Source organism: Pelobates fuscus, chromosome 1 (assembly GCF_036172605.1).
Source record: "Pelobates fuscus isolate aPelFus1 chromosome 1, aPelFus1.pri, whole genome shotgun sequence".
Classification (NCBI taxonomy): Eukaryota; Metazoa; Chordata; class Amphibia; order Anura; family Pelobatidae; genus Pelobates; species Pelobates fuscus.
In genome coordinates this window covers 495,544,167-495,568,505 of record NC_086317.1, presented here as the reverse complement: position 1 = coordinate 495,568,505, position 24,339 = coordinate 495,544,167, and the positions used below count along the sequence as shown (strand labels likewise).

The 24,339-nt window shown below is 48.9% G+C and overlaps 1 protein-coding gene across 4 annotated transcripts in view; it reads right to left on the bottom strand.

Annotated features, from left to right (window-relative positions):
* DCHS1 (dachsous cadherin-related 1) overlaps positions 1-15,900 on the bottom strand; it is a 194,304-nt gene extending 178,404 nt beyond the window's left edge. For all 4 annotated transcript variants that reach the window (XM_063433387.1, XM_063433373.1, XM_063433379.1 and 1 more), the window contains exons 1-2: positions 15,419-15,900; positions 15,244-15,265 (exon numbers count right to left, since the gene is read on the bottom strand). The gene's annotated coding sequence lies outside the window, so the exon portion shown is untranslated. The remainder of the gene's footprint in view (positions 1-15,243; positions 15,266-15,418) is intronic.
* Between the last annotated feature and the right edge of the window lie 8,439 nt (positions 15,901-24,339).

Below are 24,339 nucleotides of genomic sequence, written 5' to 3'. Positions count from 1 at the left end.
TATCACATCTAGGGGCTGTCTCAGTTATCACAATTAGGGGCTGTCTCTCAGTTATCACATCTAGGGGCTGTCTCAGTTAACACATTTAGGGGCTGTCTCTCAGTTATCATATTTAGGGGCTGTCTCAGTTATCACATTTAGGGGCTGTCTCAGTTATCATATTTGGGGGCTGTCTCTCAGTTATCACATCTAGGGGCTGTCTCAGTTAACACATTTAGGGGCTGTCTCTCAGTTATCATATTTAGGGGCTGTCTCAGTTATCACATTTAGGGGCTGTCTCAGTTATCACATTTAGGGTCTGTCTCTCAGTTATCATATTTAGGGGCTGTCTCAGTTATCACATCTAGGGGCTGTCTCAGTTATCATATTTGGGGTCTGTCTCTCAGTTATCACATCTAGGGGCTGTCTCAGTTAACACATTTAGGGGCTGTCTCTCAGTTATCATATTTAGGGGCTGTCTCAGTTATCACATTTAGGGGCTGTCTCAGTTATCATATTTGGGGGCTGTCTCTCAGTTATCACATCTAGGGGCTGTCTCAGTTAACACATTTAGGGGCTGTCTCTCAGTTATCATATTTAGGGGCTGTCTCAGTTATCACATTTAGGGGCTGTCTCAGTTATCATATTTGGGGGCTGTCTCTCAGTTATCACATCTAGGGGCTGTCTCAGTTAACACATTTAGGGGCTGTCTCTCAGTTATCATATTTAGGGGCTGTCTCAGTTATCACATTTAGGGGCTGTCTCAGTTATCATATTTGGGGGCTGTCTCTCAGTTATCACATCTAGGGGCTGTCTCAGTTATCACATTTAGGGGCTGTCTCTCAGTTATCATATTTAGGGGCTGTCTCTCAGTTATCATATTTAGGGTCTGTCTCTGAGTTATCATATTTAGGGGCTGTCTCTCAGTTATCATATTTAGGGGCTGTCTCTCAGTTATCATATTTAGGGTCTGTCTCTGAGTTATCATATTTAGGGGCTGTCTCTCAGTTATCATATTTAGGGGCTGTCTCTCAGTTATCATATTTAGGGGCTGTCTCTCAGTTATCACATTTAGGGGCTGTCTCAGTTATCACATTTAGGGGCTGTCTCTCAGTTATCACATTTAGGGGCTGTCTCAGTTATCATATTTGGGGGCTGTCTCTCAGTTATCATATTTAGGGGCTGTCTCAGTTATCACAATTAGGGGCTGTCTCAGTTATCATATTTAGGGGCTGTCTCTCAGTTATCACATTTAGGGGCTGTCTCTCAGTTATCATATTTAGGGGCTGTCTCAGTTATCACGTTTAGGGGCTGTCTCAGCTATCACATTTAGGGTCTGTCTCTCAGTTATCATATTTAGGGGCTGTCTCAGTTATCACAATTAGGGGCTGTCTCAGTTATCATATTTGGGGGCTGTCTCTCAGTTATCACATCTAGGGTCTGTCTCAGTTAACACATTTAGGGGCTGTCTCTCAGTTATCATATTTAGGGGCTGTCTCAGTTATCACATTTAGGGGCTGTCTCAGTTATCATATTTGGGGGCTGTCTCTCAGTTATCACATCTAGGGGCTGTCTCAGTTATCACAATTAGGGGCTGTCTCAGTTATCATATTTGGGGGCTGTCTCTCAGTTATCACATCTAGGGGCTGTCTCAGTTATCACAATTAGGGGCTGTCTCAGTTATCATATTTGGGGGCTGTCTCTCAGTTATCACATCTAGGGGCTGTCTCAGTTAACACATTTAGGGGCTGTCTCTCAGTTATCATATTTAGGGGCTGTCTCAGTTATCACATTTAGGGGCTGTCTCAGTTATCATATTTGGGGGCTGTCTCTCAGTTATCACATCTAGGGGCTGTCTCAGTTAACACATTTAGGGGCTGTCTCTCAGTTATCATATTTAGGGGCTGTCTCAGTTATCACATTTAGGGGCTGTCTCAGTTATCATATTTGGGGGCTGTCTCTCAGTTATCACATCTAGGGGCTGTCTCAGTTATCACATTTAGGGGCTGTCTCTCAGTTATCATATTTAGGGGCTGTCTCAGTTATCACGTTTAGGGGCTGTCTCAGTTATCACATTTAGGGTCTGTCTCTCAGTTATCATATTTAGGGGCTGTCTCAGTTATCACATCTAGGGGCTGTCTCAGTTATCATATTTGGGGGCTGTCTCTCAGTTATCACATCTAGGGGCTGTCTCAGTTAACACATTTAGGGGCTGTCTCTCAGTTATCATATTTAGGGGCTGTCTCAGTTATCACATTTAGGGGCTGTCTCAGTTATCATATTTGGGGGCTGTCTCTCAGTTATCACATCTAGGGGCTGTCTCAGTTAACACATTTAGGGTCTGTCTCTCAGTTATCATATTTAGGGGCTGTCTCAGTTATCACATTTAGGGGCTGTCTCAGTTATCATATTTGGGGGCTGTCTCTCAGTTATCACATCTAGGGGCTGTCTCAGTTATCACATTTAGGGGCTGTCTCAGTTATCACGTTTAGGGGCTGTCTCAGTTATCACATTTAGGGTCTGTCTCTCAGTTATCACATTTAGGGGCTGTCTCAGTTATCACAATTAGGGGCTGTCTCAGTTATCATATTTGGGGGCTGTCTCTCAGTTATCACATCTAGGGGCTGTCTCAGTTATCACATTTAGGGGCTGTCTCTCAGTTATCATATTTAGGGGCTGTCTCAGTTATCATATTTAGGGGCTGTCTCAGTTATCATATTTGGGGGCTGTCTCTCAGTTATCACATTTAGGGGCTGTCTCTCAGTTATCATATTTAGGGGCTGTCTCAGTTATCACGTTTAGGGGCTGTCTCAGTTATCATATTTGGGGGCTGTCTCTCAGTTATCATATTTAGGGGCTGTCTCTCAGTTATCACATTTAGGGGCTGTCTCTCAGTTATCATATTTAGGGGCTGTCTCAGTTATCATATTTGGGGGTTGTCTCTCAGTTATCACATCTAGGGGCTGTCTCAGCTATCACATTTAGGGGCTGTCTCTCAGTTATCATATTTAGGGGCTGTCTCTCAGTTATCATATTTAGGGGCTGTCTCAGTTATCACATTTAGGGGCTGTCTCTCAGTTATCATATTTAGGGGCTGTCTCAGTTATCATATTTGGGGGCTGTCTCTCAGTTATCACATCTAGGGGCTGTCTCAGTTATCACATTTAGGGGCTGTCTCTCAGTTATCATATTTAGGGGCTGTCTCTCAGTTATCATATTTAGGGGCTGTCTCAGTTATCATATTTGGGGGCTGTCTATCAGTTATCACATCTAGGGGCTATCTCAGTGATCACATTTAGGGGCTGTCTCTCAGTTATCATATTTAGGGGCTGTCTCTCAGTTATCATATTTAGGGGCTGTCTCTCAGTTATCATATTTAGGGGCTGTCTCCTACCTATTCCACCAGCAGTGTGCACTCACTCGGCCAGGGCCCGGGGAGGCTTGCTGAGAATATTCCAGGGAGGATCTCCTGCGCTGCGGACATTCTGTGACATCTCATCTAACCACAAAATGCAGTCCCTGGCATGTCTAATTTTAACCCAGTGGAGGGAAGAAATTCTCTGTAAATCACATAGAGTAAAGGTGTAACAGAGCCCAGCTGGCGGGAGAGAGGCTAATCTCTCACTGAGGTATCTGGAGCCAAACACCAGCCCAGGGGTCCCATCACAAAAGGATGAAACCACCCCATCTGTCCCGGCAGCAGGAGACACACAGTGTTAAATGGACCTCTACCCCATCCCCGGCACATTCTGCCTCCGATCCCCGGCACATTCTGCCTCCCATCCCCGGCACATTCTGCCTCCGATCCCCGGCACATTCTGCCTCCGATCCCCGGCAAATTCTGCCTCCCATCCCCGGCACATTCTGCCATCCATCCCCGGCACATTCTGCCTCTGATCCCTTGCACATTCTGCCATCCATCCACGGCACATTCTGCCTGAGATGCCCGGCACATTCTGCCTCCGATCCCCGGGACACATTCTGCCTCCCATCCCCGGCACATTCTGCCTCCCGTCTCCGTGACACATTATCTCCTGTGTCCGGCACATTTTGCCTCTGATCCCCGGCACATTCTGCCTCCCATCCCCGGCACATTCTGCCTCCCCTCTCCGGGACACATTATCTCCTGTGTCCGGCACATTCTGCCTCCGATCCCCGGCACATTCTGCCTCCCATCCCCGGCACATTCTGCCTCCCATCCCCGGCACATTCTGCCTCCCATCCCCGGCACATTCTGCCTCCCATCCCCGGCACATTCTGCCTCCCATCCACGGCACATTCTGCCTCCCATCCCCGGCACATTCTGCCTCCGATCCCCGGCACATTCTGCCTCCGATCCCTGGCACATTCTGCCTCCGATCCCCGGCACATTCTGCCTCCCATGCCTGGCACATTCTGCCTCCCATCCCTGGCACATTCTGCCTCCCATCCCCGGCACATTCTGCCTCCCATCCCCGGCACATTCTGCCTCCCATCCCCGGCCTATTCTGCCTCCCATCCCCGGCACATTCTGCCTCCCATCCCTGGCACATTCTGCCTCACATCCCCGGCACATTCTGCCTCCCATCCCCGGCACATTCTGCCTCCCATCCCCGGCACACTCTGCCTCCCATCCCCGGCACATTCTGCCTCCCATCCCCGGGACATTCTGCGTCCCATCCCCGGCACATTCTGCCTCCCATCCCCGGCACATTCTGCCTCCCATCCACAGCACATTCTGCCTCCCATCCCCGGCACATTCTGCCTCCCATCCCCGGCATATTATCTACTGTGTCCGGCAAATTCTGCCTCCGATCCCCGGCACATTCTGCCTCCCATCTCCGGCACATTCTGTATTGCGTCTCCGGCACATTCTGCCTCCCATCCCCGGCACATTCTGCCTCCCATCCCCGGCACATTCTGCCTCCCATCCCCGGCACATTCTGTATTGCGTCTCCGGCACATTCTGCCTCCCATCCCCGGCACATTCTGCCTCCCATCTCCGGCACATTCTGTATTCCGTCTCCGGCACATTCTGCCTCCCATCCCCGGCACATTCTGCCTCCCATCCCCGGCACATTCTGCCTCCCATCCCCGGCACATTCTGCCTCCCATCCCCGGCACATTCTGTATTCCGTCTCCGGCACATTCTGCCTCCCATCCCATTCACACAATTTGATAAATCTCTTCACACAATGTACACAACGCATACACTCATACCTCCAAAGTGTCCATATTTTGGAGGGACAGTCCCTATTTTGGGCCCAAATCCCTCTTTTCTATGAGCTTCATATTGTTGGTGTGTAGCTCCACAGCAATAATACTCCCAGTAATGTGTCTTTAAACCACAATAAATGTGTTTAGAAATCAATCTGTAAATATGATACATTGTTCTTGTTATAAATTTATTTTAGTTTTAGTTATTAGTAAGTCGGAACAGCCACACCACTAAAATGAAAGGGGCACTTCAAACAACAGAAACAGTTTAGTTTACTGAAGACAGTGCCCTCTTTTTTAATTTTACAAAAAAATGCAGATTTCAACAGAAATTTAAATTTCTATAAATGAACCTTGTGACAAAACGCTCTTTTCCTCAGATGCTTGCCACGGACTCCTGGAGGAGTGTAGAAGCTGGCCTCCTGCCTACCAACTGTGGTCCAGGTCTGGGACACTGTTTGGGAGTCACCCTGCCCAGCCACCATTAGTAGCCCTGCGTGCCCCTGGTTCGGCACTTTGCCTTCATGCGGATGGAACCGAATGCTGGCTCTCTGATGGCCGTTTGCATGAAGCAAACCCACGAATAGTCTTAGCGGTACTTAGCCCTGACCGCTATGGAACTCATTTCGGCATGAGGACTTAATGGTTCCCGGTCACCTCAGCGGGACTTAGCCGCGAACGTTATGGAACTGTTTTCGGCCTGAGGTGACCGTGCGGCTCCCGGACAACTAGGTCCGTGGTTTTGAACTACTTTGCAACCCACCAGGAGAGCGCTTTTTGAAGGGATGGTGCAGCCACAAGAGTTTTCGAAAGTTGAAAGCCAAAAGCACCGAACGCTCTGGAACTATTTTGGGCATAGGACGATGTGTGGGGCAGGTCAGAACTTTAACACGGTGGCGTTTCCCCTACACTGCATGGATCTGAGAGCTATTCGGATAACTTGGGCGCTCACTTGGAGTTATTGTGTGTTTTTATTATGTTTTGGGTATTTTTATTGTTTTTTTTTGTGTTTGTCTCTCTGTTCCTGGGAGATAATTAGCTTACCGGTCTTTAACGCAATTATCCCCCAGGCCCAGAGATTTATGGGAGGGGATTGCATTGTATTGTGTGGAGACCCCCTGCTGGGGGCTGTGTATATAAGCAGGCCACTCACTCAGTCTGGGCCAGTGTTTGGGTGGATCAGCTATACTCTCTGCAGGAGAGCTTAATCACTGGAAGCTCTACTTCCGGGGCGGGAAGTGATGTTGAGACCCCAGCCAAGCTGCGGCGGCTAGGGGCTGAAGCACTACTGGTGCCCTGGTAAATGCTAGTAAGCGAGCTTGACAGAGGTACCCAGTTGGGGTGCCAGGCAGTCCGTCACATCAAGGCACACACATTAAATGATAAATATACACACCCCTAGCACGCACATTAAATGGAGTCTGTATACACAGCGTTTTGTTAGGAAACATTGCACATACAGCGTGTAACCCCTCTACTGCCAGGGGTCCATCTCTACCTCCAGCAGCATTGGGGACACTATCCACTAATGTCATATCTGCACTTACTGGACGTCCGTTATTAGAGGACCACTATGGGCACTATAGGCTCAATGAAGTGGTCTGGGTGCCAGGTCCATCTAGGGTTAACCCTGCCTGCTGTAAACATAGCAGTCTCTTTGACAGCCGCAAGAGGCGCTTCCACGATTCTCACTGTGATTTTCACAGTGAGAAGACGCCAGCGTCCATAGGAAAGCATTGAGAATGCTTTACTATTGACTGAGTGAATGCGCGCGCGGCTCTTGCCACCCATGCGCATTCAGCCGATGGCGTCCAAAGGAGGAGGAGAGCCCCAGTGCCGAGGGAGCCCGGCGCTGGAGAAAGGTGAGTGTTTAACCCCTTCCTCCCCCTTCAGCCCGGCGGGAGGGGGGCCATAAGGGTGGGGGCACAACGAGTTTGTATTCCTGGCACTATAGTGGTCCTTTAAAGGGATACTATAAGTGCCAGGAATACAAAGCTGCCCCCCCCCAAATCCCCCTTGCATACAAAACATACAAACATAAAGGAACACTCCAAGCATGCTGTAGTGGTTATGGTGCCTCCGCAGTGTAGGAAGTTAAACTGTTTTAAAATGGAGCTAGGCTTAGTGTGGTGGCTGTGAGAACACCCACTCTACATACAAAACATACACATAATAATAATAACAAAGTATTTACCCAGGAAGGGCACATTCAGATTACCCTGGTTCCCACGTACGGCTACATACAGACGAGTTATTCCCCGGTTCCCTATTGGTGTTGCAGCTTTATTTTTATGGTAACTGTATCTCTTAACGTAACACATACATACTAAACAAAATATATATATAGAAGCCTCATACACAAAACACACACACACATTATCAGACATCCCAAGTCTCTCTGTAATTCAGGGAGACGCCCACATTTTCATTGCATGCCACCCGCAAATCACATACAATATCCCGGAAATCACACTGTGTATCTGATTGTGTGTGTGAATTCGGGGAGATATAAATTGCAGCAACCCAATGGCTATTATTTGTTTATCGCTAACAGGGACTCAGTCGGGAGCTGTGGCCCTTTAAGAACTGACCGGGCCTCTGTGATATCGGCTGGCAGGAAGTGACGGCTTGTCACTTCCTCCCAGCTTCACACACAGAGTACCGCCCATGAGGGATGGTGGGAGGAGGCTGTAACTTCTATCACTCACAGTCAAGCTTGGGAGTTGCAGTCCACACCACCTTGAAGATAAGCTGCCCTAGCCATCCCCTTAGTCTTAAATTCCCTCCATTCTAGGTAGTTGTGACAGATCCATCTGTATAGACTTATATTGTTGGTTCGTCTGTTTGCCTTCATTTTGCTGGATTTCCTGTCCGTATGCCCCTGTAAGTGTGTTTCCCCAAGTACCGATTGAAACTACCGAATGGACGGCCACCCAGGAGAGGAGTGTGCTGCTAGTTAACCTATTGGCCTCAATTGAACCGCAGACACCTCTCCATTCCATTCGTACGGGTGGTCGTCGTTCGTATGCCGACCACGAGGCGGCGGCCATTTTGGGACACGAGGAGAATCAGCGGTGTTCGGTGCAAATCCTATGGAACTAAAAACGGATACTTTATCTGCCGAACACCGCTGGAAGCTGGCGCCCGCCTCCTATTTCGTTGAGGCGTATGAACACCGTTCAGTTCGGGAGTTTATATCATTCATATGGACTTTACCCAGGTAGCCGTCCGATGGAGTCATTTGTATACCGAAGGACTTGTGAAAGACTTTGACTCCATGGCGATTGAACTAGGTACATCGGATCTGAGCGCTATTCGGTAGAAATATGCACTCAGATCCAGGATATCTGGGGATACGTTACACGAACCATATGCATTCGGTATTTCTTAAGTTATGTATTTTATTGTATTTTTCCTACTGTATTTTAAAATGGCGATTGTCTTTATCCTGGGAGATAATTAGGTTTCTTCCTAATTATCTCCGGGATAGAGAAGAAGGAGTTATGGGTAAGATGGGAAGGGCTTATGTTGAAGCCACTGCGATTGGCTACTGTCCAATATATTGTACAGTCTTCCACAAGGTCCCCTAGGGGAGTGTCCACCTTGTGGAGACCCGCATAAATACCGGGCAGGTAGCCCCCATTAAACACATTCCTGTTTGACCTTCAAGACGGAGCTTGGTCTCGTTTGTGGAGGGATTTATTATTGGGACAGTACTTTTCGTTATTTCTAGCTGTGGAAGGATTTCGACTGAATTGCTGATCGGGAGTTGCCGCGTTCGTATGCTCCGTTCGGGAGTTTGACGGTCGGCTGGATTAAAACTGCATTTCTGGAGAAAGGGGATTATTCACTAAACGGCGGCTTCGTTCCCCTGGTGGTGAGTGTCGTAACAGTAGTCCTTACACTTCAGCCCCCCTGATGTCTGCTTGAATTAAATGTTAGACAATTTTACATTATGCTTTCCATTGCTCTGCTACTTACACTGCACTGTAGACTATAGGTTATCCCAACACTCTTAGAGGAGAGGCAGGAGTGAGCTGTTACATACTCACTCCCATCAGCCTCAGCCAGCATCACCAGAACCCCAAGCAAGCCACCCTCCTGGATACAAAGGATATGTTAACAGGAGGATGGCTGCAAATATAAAAATGACATGTAACTCTCTATGCATAGGCGTGCGCACGGGGTGTGCCTGTTGTGAGATCTCCCCTGCCTATGGAGTGAGACCGGCAGGGGAGATCTCAGGATGCAGAGCCGGCGCTATCCGAGCTCCGGCTCTGCTCTCTGCCTCCCCTCACCGACCCACATGCAGGGAGGGGGGCAGGAGAGGACCCGGGGAGCTCTTGCCAGCAGCTCTGCCGGGTTCCTCTCGCGAGATCTGAGCGTTGCCACGGCAACGCTCAGATCTCGCGAGAGTGAACTCTAGCCCCGCAGGCTAGAGTTAACTCTCCACTGGACCACCAGCGAAGGATGGCAGCAGGAACAAGAATCTCCCCTCCCAGGCATAAGGTAACAAGAGAGGGATATTAACTTATCTGCCCCCACCTCCACTGAACCACCAGGGAAGGCAGCAGGGAAGGATACCCCCTCCCTACATAAGGTAAGAAGGGAGGGGGGATATTTATGAACTAATCTGCCCCCACATCCACCCCATAAATCACCCAAACATACAGCACACATACAGCACACACACACACACACACACACACATATATCACACAAACAGCACACAAACACACACACAGCGCACACACACACATACAGCACACACATACAGCACCTACACACACACAGCACCCTCACACACAGCACACACAGCACCCTCACAAACAGCACCCTCACACACACACACACACACACACACAGCACACTAACAGTATCATCACAAACACAAACAGCACCCTCACACACACACAGCACACAAACAGCACCCTCACACACAGCACCCTCACACAGCACACTAACAGGACCCTAACAAACACACACACAGAACACTACCAGTACCCGCACACACAAACAGCACCCTCACAAGCGCACACAAACAAACAGCACCCTCACACACAGTACATTAACAGCACCCTCACAAGCGCACACACACACAAACACCCTCACCCACATAGCACACTACCAGCACCCTCACACAGCACAAACACACACGCAGCAGTGTATGTGTGTGTGTATATATATGTACATTTACATATATACATACATACATACATACATACATACACACACATATATATATATATATACGCAGCGTGTGCTTGTGCTTTAGGGTGCACACCCTAATGCAATAGGCTGCGCATGCCTATGTCTCTATGTATGTTAATGCGTGCCAGTGTGTTAACAACGTGTGTAATTCCAATATGTTGTTAAATAAATAGTTGTGTTCTGTCATAATAAAATGTTGTGTCCTTGTTCACACATGTTTGGTTTGGTTTTGAGGGGTGCACACAAAAGCTGGTGAAGAAAACACAGACACATACTATAAGCGTTTCCCAAAATGTGCCTCCCTCCCCCTGTCAGCTCTGCAGGACTGGAGGGGAGATCAGAGATCCTCCTCATCGGCCCGCTAGCACTGTAATGCTGCAGTCGGCAAGGGAGGGAGAGAGGACAATGCACCTCCGTACACACACACTGCAGCCCTCACAGCAACACACACACACTGCACCCCTCACATACACACACACACTGCAGCCCTCACAGCAACACACACACACACATACATTGCACCCCTCACACACACTACTGCACCTAATCAATAGGACAGCCCCTATCCAGACCTCAGGTAAGTTGTCAAACTGTAGACCCCAGGTAAGTTGTCAAACTGTTCTTTGGGAGGGCACCATGGCACTCCTGGCACCATAACCACTACAGAGTGTTGTAGTGGTTATTGTGCCTGGATTGTTTCTTTAAATAATCTACCAGTGCCCCATCCCAAGATTAAGTTCTGGATCCACCCTTGACCCGGAAACATTTCTGCTGAAAAGGGGCCCAGTATATGCTGCAGCCCTGTACATGTATACAACCTGGAAATGTTTTTTACATGGGGCGTCTTGGATAAATATTGAAATATTAAGAGCGCCTTGAACCTAAAAAATACAAAAAAATCCTAACAAACAAGCACATAATCTTAACACCACATACAACAATATGTAAAACATAAACACACAATCCTAACAGGAGACTGCAAACCCAACGTGCAGACTTTAATACGAGGACCTCACAGAGGAAATTACCCAGTAGGTAGGAGCCCATTATCCTTAGAATGGCCGGACTTACTTTTAGACTTGGGTGGCTGAAACATACCTGCAAACAGGTGAAACGCGGCAGGAAACACAGAGAGAGACAACACAATGACAAGGCAAGCCGAGGTCAAGGGATACAGAGGCCACAATAACAAAACAGAGACGGGTTAAAACCACATAACATTAGACGTAGATAAATTGCATTCAGACACTTTAAGAACTGCGACATGCCGTTGACTAGAACAAGCAGGCCAGTTATATAGGTAAAGCAGAAATGCTATCAGCTAGTGTCATAATCGCGACGCCACAACGTGCGTAAATGATGCCATCAAAATGAAACAGCCAAAGAAATACCCTGAGAATGCCGCAGTGGAGGAACAGAGGAAAAGGAAGCAAATTGACAGTATCCTCCTCCACACACACTATGTACAAAACACGTAAATACCACTCTATATATGTGACAAACTCCCCTTCCCACGTGAGTTTGCCACAAGCTCCTAGAGGAGCCTGCTTGCCAGCCTTGTGCCCTGTAAAAGACTGTTTAAATGGCCTGGTTCGTGCAATTTTCCTATACCGTTTAGGAACCGAACAACCTCATGAACCTTGGAACGGTTCTCACCTCAGTGTTCTATATGTTCGTCTGGGTGGCCGCAATTTGTATGAACGACCACATGGTGGCGGCCATCTTGTTCGCGTGAACGCAGCGGTCGTCGAGTTCATGGACCTATTTTCCGACACTGAAACTCCCGAACACCGCTGGACTACCATCATCATCTGCGTTGGGTTTGGTAGATCCTAGAAGAACACTGTTGGGTGGAATCGTTCGTCTGGATGAGGGAAACAAGCTCCACAGTTCCAATATAGACTACGTTCGGTAATTCTTTTGTTTTTTATGTTACCAAAGTTGACCAACAGCTAGCCCTGATTTCATGGAACTGTTTTGGGCATAGGACTATGTGCGCGGTCGGTCAAATAATTGACTTCCATGGAAATCTCGAACCCCTGAACCGATCTGGATGATTTTTTGATATGTTGGTCCCCCAGATCAGGGCTATCCCCCAGATTAGGGTGTTTTTGTGTATTTTGGGTTGTTTTATAAATTGTATGTTTTTCTGTACCTGGAGATAATTGAGTTTGTACAGTTCCTGACTTATCTCCCAGGCACAGGCGGGGGATTACCGTGTTTTGTGTGGGAGTGTCATGGGCGTGTTTGACTGTGTCCATAAATGTATAAAAGCAGGCCATCTGGCCAGATTAAACATTCCAGCTTGTACTACCAGAACTATGTGTCGTCTGGTTACTGGGACACATAGTTCCCAGCTTGTTCCAGTGTGGAGGATTTAATGGGGAAAGTCCTTGTAACGAATAGAGCTCCCAGGACTGAGTGTCGTCCAGTCTCTGGAAGTGGATAGAGCTAGTTCCCCATTCAGTTCCAGTACCCCAGTCAAGTCACGGCGACTGGCTGCAGGAGTACTGAGGTTTGTCCCCTGTTCCAGCTAGGAAGCGGTCCTTGGCGGAGGTACCCAGCCGGGGTACAGGGAGCTCCGCTACAATATACAACTCACATACACAACTTCCTTACGCACTAAACCTACAAACTATTCACAAAACAAGCAAATATCATTATAATACACATTATATACAAAACATGCACACACTATACAGAAAAAACACATTATACAAAACACACACACCATTTACAAAAAACACACATACTATATACAAAAAAAAGACACAAGCTCCTTAAACACTAAACATAGACTCGTAGAATGTGACGGCAGATAAGAACCATTCGGCCCATCTAGTCTGCCCAATTTTCTAAATACTTCCATTAGTCCCTGGCCTTATCTTATAGTTAGGATAAACCTATGAATGAAACCTACACACACTAATTACAAAACAAACACACATAGTCCTAATATTCACACTCTCTATACAAAGCACACACACTTTATATAAACAGAGACACATAAAACACACACACAAACTTATTATAATAATGACACACACTTTTTACAAAATATAGGTACATAATCCATACACACAGTATATATACACTAAATACAACAAACTGTCACACTTACACTGTATGAAAGGACCTTAAATGCAACACCTCGGCTCACAAAATGCTCCACTACACCATTTATCTAGGGTCATCTACACTGTACTGTGCAGAGTATGCTGGAACATTAAATTAGCAATATTATTGTTATAGTTCCAATAATAATATTAATAATATAAAAGACATGACACAGGCCGAATAATTGGGATGAGCACAAAGGATCTTACTCTAAGATACCAAACACTTAGAAGTCTTCCTGGAGCCATTTAGTTGAACTATTGAAATGCCAGCTCTGTGGTCTAGAGGATCTGTGTTGTGAGCACTGCCCAACTGATTCACTGAAGTTTTACACTGTCATCTTTCATCAGAAGAGATATGTAATGCAGTGCTTGGGTTAGATTGTCAGCTCCCTGGTACATGGGAAATATCTGTAGTGTGATGTTTAGATTGTCAGCTCCCTGGTACATGGGACATATATGTAGTATGACATTTAGATTGTCAGCTCCTTGCTACGGGGGAAATATGTGTAGTGTGACATTTAGATGGTCAGCTCTCTGGTACAGGGGAAATATGTGTAGTGTGACATTTAGATTGTCAGCTCTCTGGTACAGGGGAAATATGTGTACTGTGACGTTTAGATTGTCAGCTCCCTGGTACAGTGTAACTATCTGTAGTGTGACGTTTAGATTGTCAGCTCCCTAGTACAGTGTAAATATCTGTAGTGTGACGTTTAGATTGTCAGCTCCCTGCTACAGGGGAAATATCTGTAGTGTGACGTTTAGATTGTCAGCTCCCTGCTACAGGGGAAATATGTGTAGTGTGACGTTTAGATTGTCAGCTCCCTGGTACATGGGAAATATCTGTAGTGTGATGTTTAGATTGTCAGCTCCCTGGTACATGGGACATATATGTAGTATGACATTTAGATTGTCAGCTCCTTGCTACGGGGGAAATATGTGTAGTGTGACATTTAGATGGTCAGCTCTCTGGTACAGGGGAAATATGTGTACTGTGACGTTTAGATTGTCAGCTCCCTGGTACAGTGTAAATATCTGTAGTGTGAGGTTTAGATTGTCAGCTCCCTAGTACAGTGTAAATATCTGTAGTGTGACGTTTAGATTGTCAGCTCCCTGCTACAGGGGAAATATCTGTAGTGTGACGTTTAGATTGTCAGCTCCCTGCTACAGGGGAAATATGTGTAGTGTGACGTTTAGATTGTCAGCTCTCTGCTACAGGGGAAATATGTGTAGTGTGACATTTAGATGGTCAGCTCTCTTGTACAGGGGAAATATGTGTAGTGTGACGTTTAGATTGTCAGCTCTCTGCTACAGGGGAAATATGTGTAGTGTGACATTTAGATGGTCAGCTCTCTTGTACAGGGGAAATATGTGTAGTGTGACGTTTAGATTGTCAGCTCTCTGCTACAGGGGAAATATGTGTAGTGTGACATTTAGATGGTTAGCTCCCTGGTACAGGGAAATATGTGTAGTGTGACGTTTAGATTGTCAGCTCCCTGGTACAGGGAAAATATGTGTAGTGTGACATTTAGATTGTGAGCTCTGTGGTACAGACAGATCATAGATGCAGTGCTGTTTAGATTGTCAGCTCTGTTGTACAGGGGAGATATGTAATGTAGTGTGCTGCTTAGATTGTTAGCTCTGGGGTATAGCGGAGTATGTCATGCAGTGCAGTTAGAGTGTCAGCACTGTGGGAGAGACAGATGCATGATTTGGGGTGCAGAATAGGTATGAATCTCACCGTTAGAGTGTCAGTTCTGTGGGAGAGACAGATCTAACACCTGGTATACAGAATAGGCATGGATCACACCGTTAGAGTGTGAGCTCTGTGGGAGAGACAGATCCATGATTTGGGGTGCAGAATAGGTATGAATCTCACCGTTAGAGTGTCAGTTCTGTGGGACGCTGTTTTGTGGCTGGTTCTTTTTGATCAGGCCCAGCTTCCATGCCAAGACCCTCTACATTGAGTCTCTGCCAAGCTGTCTCTTCTCTCTGGACTGTCTCGGTGAAATCCCTTTCCCGTGCCAGTGGAGCGGTGTCACATAGGCCTCTGCATGTCACTTGGGATGTCTCAAGGTGCTATATGTCCATGTCAGAGCTTTGTTCTCATCCCCAGGCTGTCTCTTTCAGGATTTCCCTTTGTGTGGATGTCCAGGGCGGTCCCTGCGCTCTCCCCCTATCTGCAGAGACTCGCTTGTAGAGCTGAGCAGTCTGAGGGATGTCTCTTTTGCTCACTGCAGCCTCAGAGAGGATGTCTCTCCCCTGATGTGTCTGGGTGGTGTCTCCACTGGTCCCTAGGTTGGCTGAGCATTGATGACGTCTCGTGTCCCTCTAGTCTCTCTCTCTGGCTGTCTCTTCTCACACTGGCTGGGACAATGGATTCAGACAGCTGTGGATGTGAGAGAGTGCTCAGAGGGACTGAGAGCCTGCTCTGAAACATGACTCTCCCCCCCACACCTCCTCCTCCTCCACCCCCCACACCTCTCCCATCCTTACTCCCCCTGCATCCCTTCCTCCCCCCTCTCCCATCCTTACTCCCCCTGCATCCCTTCCTCCCCCTCTCCATCCCTCTCCCCTGCTCTCCTTTCTGTCTGATCTGGGTAATTTATTCTGCTCTGATGTGGGGGGAGCATTCCAGGGCCAGACCCAGCACTCAACATGGAAACTTGCAGGAGAGCCTTAGCAGGGGAGTTAGGCAGGCTTAGCAAGGGGGGGAGAGTGTTGGGGGGCAAACAGAGACAGCATTGGGGGGCAAACAGGGGGAACATTGGGGGGCAAATAGGGAGAGAACATTGTGGGGCAAATAGGGAGAGAGCGTTGGGGGGCAAATAGGGAGAGAGCATTGGGGGCAAATAGGGAGAGAGCGTTGGGGGGCAAATAGAGAGAGAGCGTTGGGGGCAAATAGGGAGAGAGCGTTGGGGGGCAAATAGGGAGAGAGCGTTGGGGGCAAATAGGGAGAGAGTGTTGGGGGGCAAATAGGGAGAGAGTGTTGGGGGGGCAAATAGGGAGAGAGCGTTGGGGGGCAAATAGGGAGAGAGCGTTGGGGGCAAATAGGGAGAGAGTGTTGGGGGGGCAAATAGGGAGAGAACATTGGGGGGCAAATAGGGAGAGAACATTGGGGGCAAATAGGGAGAGATCATTGGGGCAAATAGGGAGAGAGCATTGGGGCAAATAGGGAGAGAGCATTGGGGCAAATAGGGAGAGAGCCTTGGGGCAAATAGGGAGAGAGCATTGGGGGCAAATAGGGAGAGAGCGCTGGGGCAAACTGGGGGGGGAGGCAGGGAGAGAGCATTGGGAGGCAAACAAGGGGAACATTGGGGCAAAGAGGGAGAGAGCATTGGGGCAAATAGGGAGAGAGCGCTGGGGGCAAATAGGGAGAGCATTGGAGGGCAAACAGGGGGAACATTGGGGGGGAATAGGGAGAGAGCATTGGGGGCAAATAGGGAGAGAGCGCTGGGGCAAACTGGGGGGGAGGCAGGGAGAGAGCATTGGGAGGCAAACAAGGGGAAGATTGGGGCAAAGAGGGAGAGAGCGCTGGGGGGCAAAGAGGGAGAGAGCGCAGTGGAGGGGAAATAGGGAGAGAGCAGTGGAGGGGAAATAGGGAGAGAACATTGGAGGGCAAATAGGGAGAGAACATTGGGGGCAAATAGGGAGAGAGCATTGGGGCAAATAGGGAGAGAGCACTGGGGCAAATAGGGAGAGAACATTGGGGGTCAAATAGGGAGACAGCACTGGGGCAAATAGGGAGAGAACATTGGGGGTCAAATAGGGAGAGAACATTGGGGCAAATAGGGAGAGAGCGCTGGGGGGCAAAGAGGGAGAGAGCATTGGGGCAAACAGGGAGAGAGCGCTGGGGGGCAAATAGGGAGAGAGCAGTGGAGGGGAAATAGGGAGAGAGCATTGGGGCAAATAGGGAGAGAGCATTGGGGGCAAATAGGGAGAGAGCATTGGGGCAAATAGGGGGAGAGCACTGGGGCAAATAGGGAGAGAACATTGGGGGTCAAATAGGGAGAGAACATTGGGAGCAAATAGGGAGAGAGCATTGGGGCAAATAGGGAGAGAGCATTGGGGCAAATAGGGAGAGAGCGCTGGGGGGCAAATAGGGAGAGAGCGTTGGGGCAAATAGGGAAAGAACATTGGGGGCAAATAGGGAGAGAGCATTGGGGACAAATAGGGAGAGAACATTGGGGCAAATAGGGAGAGAGCACTGGGGCAAATAGGGAGAGAACATTGGGGGTCAAATAGGGAGAGAACATTGGGAGCAAATAGGGAGAGAGCATTGGGGCAAATAGGGAGAGAGCATTGGGGCAAATAGGGAGAGAGCGCTGGGGCAAACTGGGGGGGAGGCAGGGAGAGAGCATTTGGAGGCAAACAGAGAGAGAGTGTTCTGGGGCAAACAAGGGGAACATTGGGGCAAAGAGGGAGAGAGCATTGGGGCAAAAAGGGAGAGAGCGCTGGGGGCAAATAGGGAGAGAGCATTGGAGGGCAAACAGGGGGAACATTGGGGGGGAATAGGGAGAGAGCATTGGGGCAAATAGGGAGAGAGCGTTGGAGGGCAAATAGGGAGAGAGCATTGGGACAAACAGGGGGAACATTGGGGGCAAATAAGTAGAGAGCATTGGAGGGCAAATATGGAGAGAGCATTGGGGGACAAATAGGGAGAGAACATTGGAGGCAAATAGGGAGAGAGCTTTGGAAGGCAAACGGGGAACATTGTGGGCAAATTGGGAGAGAGCATTGTGGGCAAATTGGGAGAGAGCATTGGGGGCAAATAGGGAGAGAACATTGGGGGTCAAATAGGGAGACAGCACTGGGGCAAATAGGGAGAGAACATTGGGGGTCAAATAGGGAGAGAACATTGGGGCAAATAGGGAGAGAGCGCTGGGGGGCAAAGAGGGAGAGAGCATTGGGGCAAACAGGGAGAGAGCGCTGGGGGGCAAATAGGGAGAGAGCAGTGGAGGGGAAATAGGGAGAGAGCATTGGGGCAAATAGGGAGAGAGCATTGGGGGCAAATAGGGAGAGAGCATTGGGGCAAATAGGGGGAGAGCACTGGGGCAAATAGGGAGAGAACATTGGGGGTCAAATAGGGAGAGAACATTGGGAGCAAATAGGGAGAGAGCATTGGGGCAAATAGGGAGAGAGCATTGGGGCAAATAGGGAGAGAGCGCTGGGGGGCAAATAGGGAGAGAGCATTGGGGCAAATAGGGAAAGAACATTGGGGGCAAATAGGGAGAGAGCATTGGGGACAAATAGGGAGAGAACATTGGGGGCAAATAGGGAGAGAGCACTGGGGCAAATAGGGAGAGAACATTGGGGGTCAAATAGGGAGAGAACATTGGGAGCAAATAGGGAGAGAGCATTGGGGCAAATAGGGAGAGAGCATTGGGGCAAATAGGGAGAGAGCGCTGGGGCAAACTGGGGGGGAGGCAGGGAAAGAGCATTTGGAGGCAAACAGAGAGAGAGTGTTCTGGGGCAAACAAGGGGAACATTGGGGCAAAGAGGGAGAGAGCATTGGGGCAAAAAGGGAGAGAGCGCTGGGGGCAAATAGGGAGAGAGCATTGGAGGGCAAACAGGGGGAACATTGGGGGGGAATAGGGAGAGAGCATTGGGGCAAATAGGGAGAGAGCGTTGGAGGGCAAATAGGGAGAGAGCATTGGGACAAACAGGGGGAACATTGGGGGCAAATAAGTAGAGAGCATTGGAGGGCAAATATGGAGAGAGCATTGGGGGACAAATAGGGAAAGAACATTGGAGGCAAATAGGGAGAGAGCTTTGGAAGGCAAACGGGGAACATTGTGGGCAAATTGGGAGAGAGCATTGTGGGCAAATTGGGAGAGAGCATTGGGGGCAAATAGGGAGAGAGCTTTGGAAGGCAAACGGGGAACATTGTGGGCAAATTGGGAGAGCGCGTTGGGGGCAAATTGGGAGAGAGCATTGGGGCAAACTGGGGGAGCAGGCAGGGAGAGAGCATTGGGAGGCAAACAGAGAGAGAGTGTTGGGGGGCAAACAAGGGGAACATTGTGGGCAAATTGGGAGAGAGCATTGGAGGGCAAACAGGGGGAACATTGGGGGCAAATAGGGAGAGAGCATTGGGGCAAACTGGGGGAGCAGGCAGGGAGAGAGCATTGGGAGGCAAACAGAGAGAGAGTGTTGGGGGGCAAACAAGGGGAACATTGTGGGCAAATTGGGAGAGAGCATTGGAGGGCAAACAGGGGGAACATTGGGGGCAAATAGGGAGAGAGCATTGGGGCAAACTGGAAGGGCAGTCAGGGAGAGAGCATTGGGAGGCAAACAGAGAGAGAGTGTTGGGGGGCAAACAAGGGGAACATTGGGGCAAATAGGGAGAGAGCATTGGGGCAAACAGGGAGAACATTGGGGGAAATAGGGAGAGATAATTGGGGCAAATAGGGAGAGAACATTGGTGGCAAATAGGGAGAGAGTGCTGGGGCAAATAGGGAGAGAGCATTGGGGCAAATAGGGAGAGAGCATTGGGGCAAATAGGGAGAGAGCATTGGGGCAAATAGGGAGAGAGCATTGGGGCAAATAGGGAGAGAGCCTTGGGGCAAATAGGGAGAGAGCATTGGGGCAAACTGGAAGGGCAGGCAGGGAGAGAGCATTGGGAGGCAAACAGAGAGAGAGTGTTGGGGGGCAAACAAGGGGAACATTGGGGCAAATAGGGAGAGAGCATTGGGGCAAACAGGGAGAACATTGGGGGAAATAGGGAGAGATCATTGGGGCAAATAGGGAGAGAACATTGGTGGCAAATAGGGAGAGAGCGCTGGGGCAAATAGGGAGAGAGCATTGGGGCAAATAGGGAGAGAGAATTGGGGCAAATAGGGAGAGAGCCTTGGGGCAAATAGGGAGACCATTGGGGGCAAATAGGGAGAGAACATTGGGGGCAAATAGGGAGAGAACATTGGGGGCAAATAGGGAGAGAACATTGGGGGGCAAATAGGGGGAACACTGGGGGGCAAACAGGAGGAACGATGGGGGAAATAGGGAGAGAGCATTGGGGCAAACAGGGAGAGAGCGCTGGGGAAAAAGGCAGGTAGAGAGCATTGGGGCAAATAGGGAAAAAGCATTGGGGCAAATAGGGGGAACATTGGGGGTAAACATAGAGAGAGCGTTGGGGGCAAACTTGGTGAACATTGGGGCAAGCAGGGAGAGAGCATTGGGGCAAACAGGAATAACATTGGGGCAGCTAGGGGGAGCACTGGGGGAAAACAGGAATAACATTTGGGCAGCTAGGGGGAGCACTGGGGTGCAAACAGGAATGACGTTGGAGCAGCTAGGGGGAGCACTGGGGGGCAAGCGGGAATGACATTGGGGCAAGCAGAGGGCTGACATAGGAGACATGGTTAATATAAGGGAGAGTTACAGAGTTAGCATGTAGAGCATTTGGGATTAGGAATGGGTACTATTGGGGCAGGGATTCCTTTGGGTAGGTATGTTTGGATATGGGAGAGGAAGGGTTAACATGAATGTGACAGGGTTAATATGGGAGTGACAGGTCTAATATGAGGGGTGACTGGGTTAATATGAATGTGACAGGGTTAATATGGCGGTGACAGGTCTAATATGAGGGGTGACAGGGTTAATATGGGGGTGACAGGGATAATATGAGGGGTGACAGAGTTAAATTGGGGGGTGACAGAGTTAATATGGGGTGAAAGGGTTAATATGGGTGTGACAGGGTTAATATGGTTGTGACAGGGTTAATATGAGGGGTGACAGGGTTAATATGGGTGTGACAGGGTTAATATGGGTGTGACAGGGTTAATATGGGGGAGGCAGGGTTAATATGAGAGGTGACTGGATTAATTTAAAAGCGACACGGTTAATATGAATGTGACAGGGTTAATATGGTTGTGACAGGGTTAATATGAGGGGTGACAGGGTTAATATGGGTGTGACAGGGTTAATATGGGGGAGACAGGGTTAATATGGGGGAGGCAGGGTTAATATGAGAGGTGACTGGATTAATTTAAAAGCGACACGGTTAATATGAATGTGACAGGGTTAATATGGTTGTGACAGGGTTAATATGAGGGGTGACAGGGTTAATATGGTTGTGACAGGGTTAATATGAGGGGAGACAGGGTTAATATGAATTCGACAGAGTTAATATGAATCTGACAGGGTTAATATGGGGGCGACAGGGTTAATATGGTGTGACAGGGTTAATATGAGGGGTGACAGGGTTAATATTTGGGGTGGCAGGATTAATATGGGGGTGACAGGGTTAATATGGAGGGTGACATGGTTAATATGGGGGGTGACAGGGTTAATATGGGGGTGACAGGGTTAATATGGGGGTGGCAGGGTTAATATGGGGGGTGACAGGGTTAATATTGGGGGTGGCAGGATTAATATGGGTGTGACAGGGTTAATATGGGGGGTGACAGGATTAATATGGGGTGACAGGATTAATATGGGGTGACATAGTTAATATGGGGGTGACAGGGTTAATGTGGGGGTGGCAGGGTTAATGTGGGGGTGGCAGGGTTAATATGGGGGTGGCAGGGTTAACATGAATGTGACAGGGTTAATATGGGGTTGACAGGGTTAATATGGGGGTGATGGGGTGACAGGATTAATACGGGGGGGCAGGGTTAACATGAATGCGGCAGGGTTAATATGGGGGGTGACAGGGTTAATATTGGGGGTGGCAATGTTAATGTGGGGGGTGACAGGGTTAATATGGGGGGTGATGGGGGGTGACAGGGTTAATATGGGGGGTGACAGGGTTAATATGGGTTGTGGCAGGGTTAATATGGGTTGTGGCAGGGTTAATATGGGGGGTGACAGGGTAATGGGGTGACAGGGTTAATATAGGGGGTGGCAGGGTTAATATGGGGGGTGATGGGGTGACAGGGTTAATATGGGGGTGATAGGGTTAATATGGGGGTGACAGGGTTAATATGGGGGTTTACAGGGTTAATATGGAGGGTGACATGGTTAATATGGAGGGTGACATGGTTAATATGGGGGTGACAGGGTTAATATGGGGGGTGACAGGATTAATATGGGGGGTGACAGGATTAATATGGGGGTGACATAGTTAATATGGGTGTGACAGGGTTAATGTGGGGGTTACAGGGTTAATATGGGGGTGGCAGGGTTAATATGGGGGTGGCAGGGTTAATATGGGGGGTGACAGGGTTAACATGAATGTGACAGGGTTAATATGGGGTTGACAGGGTTAATATGGGGGTGATGGGGTGACAGGATTAATACGGGGGGGCAGGGTTAACATGAATGCGGCAGGGTTAATATGGGGGGTGACAGGGTTAATATTGGGGGTGGCAATGTTAATATGGGGAGTGACAGGGTTAATATGGGGGGTGACAGGGTTAATATGGCTTGTGGCAGGGTTAATATGGGGGGTGACAGGGTAATGGGGTGACAGGGTTAATATAGGGGGTGGCAGGGTTTATATGGGGGTGATGGGGTGACAGGGTTAATATGGCTGTGATAGGGTTAATATGGGGGTGACAGGGTTAATATGGGGGGTGACAGGGTTAATATGGGGGTTTACAGGGTTAATATGGGGGGCAGGGTTAATATGGGGGTGACAGGGTTAACATGAATGCGACAGGGTTAATATGGGGGGGCAGGGTTAATATGGGGGTGACAGGGTTAACATGAATGCGACAGGGTTAATATGAGGGTGGCAGGGTTAATATGGGGGGTGACAGGGTTAACATGAATGAGACAGGGTTAATATGGGGGTGACAGGGTTAATATGGGGGTTACAGGGTTAATATGGGGGTGACAGGGTTAATATGGGGGTTACAGGGTTAATATGGGGTGTGGCCGGGTTAATATGGGGGTGACAGGATTAATATGGGGGGTTACAGGGTTAATATGGGGGTGGCAAGGTTAATATGGGGGGTGACAGGGTTAACATGAATGCAACAGGGTTAATATGGGGTGACAGGGTTAATATGGGGGTGACAGGGTTAACATGAATGCGACAGGGTTAATATGGGGGTGGCAGGGTTAATATGGGGGGTGGCAGGGTTAATATGGGGGGTGGCAGGGTTAATATGGGGGGTGACAGGGTTAATATGGGGGGTGGCAGGGTTAATATGGGGGGGTGACAGGGTTAACATGAATGCGACAGGGTTAATATGGGGGTGGCAGGGTTAATATGGGGGGTGACAGGGTTAATATGGGGGGTGGCAGGGTTAATATGGGGGGTGACAGGGTTAATATGGGGGGTGACAGGGTTAATATGGGGGGGTGACAGGGTTAACATGAATGCGACAGGGTAAATATGGGGGTGGCAGGGTTAATATGGGGGGTGACAGGGTTAATATGGGGGTGGCAGGGTTAATATGGGGGTGGCAGGGTTAATATGGGGGGTGACAGGGTTAATATGGGGAATGACAGGGTTAACATGAATGCGACAGGGTTAATATGGGGGGTGACTGGGTTAATATACAGAGCCGGAGTCAGGGATTGGAGAGAGTAGGATAAAGAGTAAGAATAGTCAAAACTTGAGGCTACTGAGACCGGGCAAGGAAGTGAGGCTACTGAGACCGGGCAAGGAAGTGAGGTCAGAGAAGGGCTATTAAATCCTCAATTAGGCATTGATTGGTTGGGGAACAATAATGAACTAATTGTAAGTTTATTGTTGTTAGATAGAGACACTGAGGGTGGAGACACTGAATGTCAGTCACACTGTGCAGCACTGCCCCAGGAAGCACCTCTAGCAGCCATCTGAGGAGTGGCCAGTGGAGGTATCCCTGGGCTGTTATGTAAACACTGTATTATCTCTGAAACAAACAGTGCTTACAGCAAAAAGCCTGAAGGGATTGCTTGTACTCCCCAG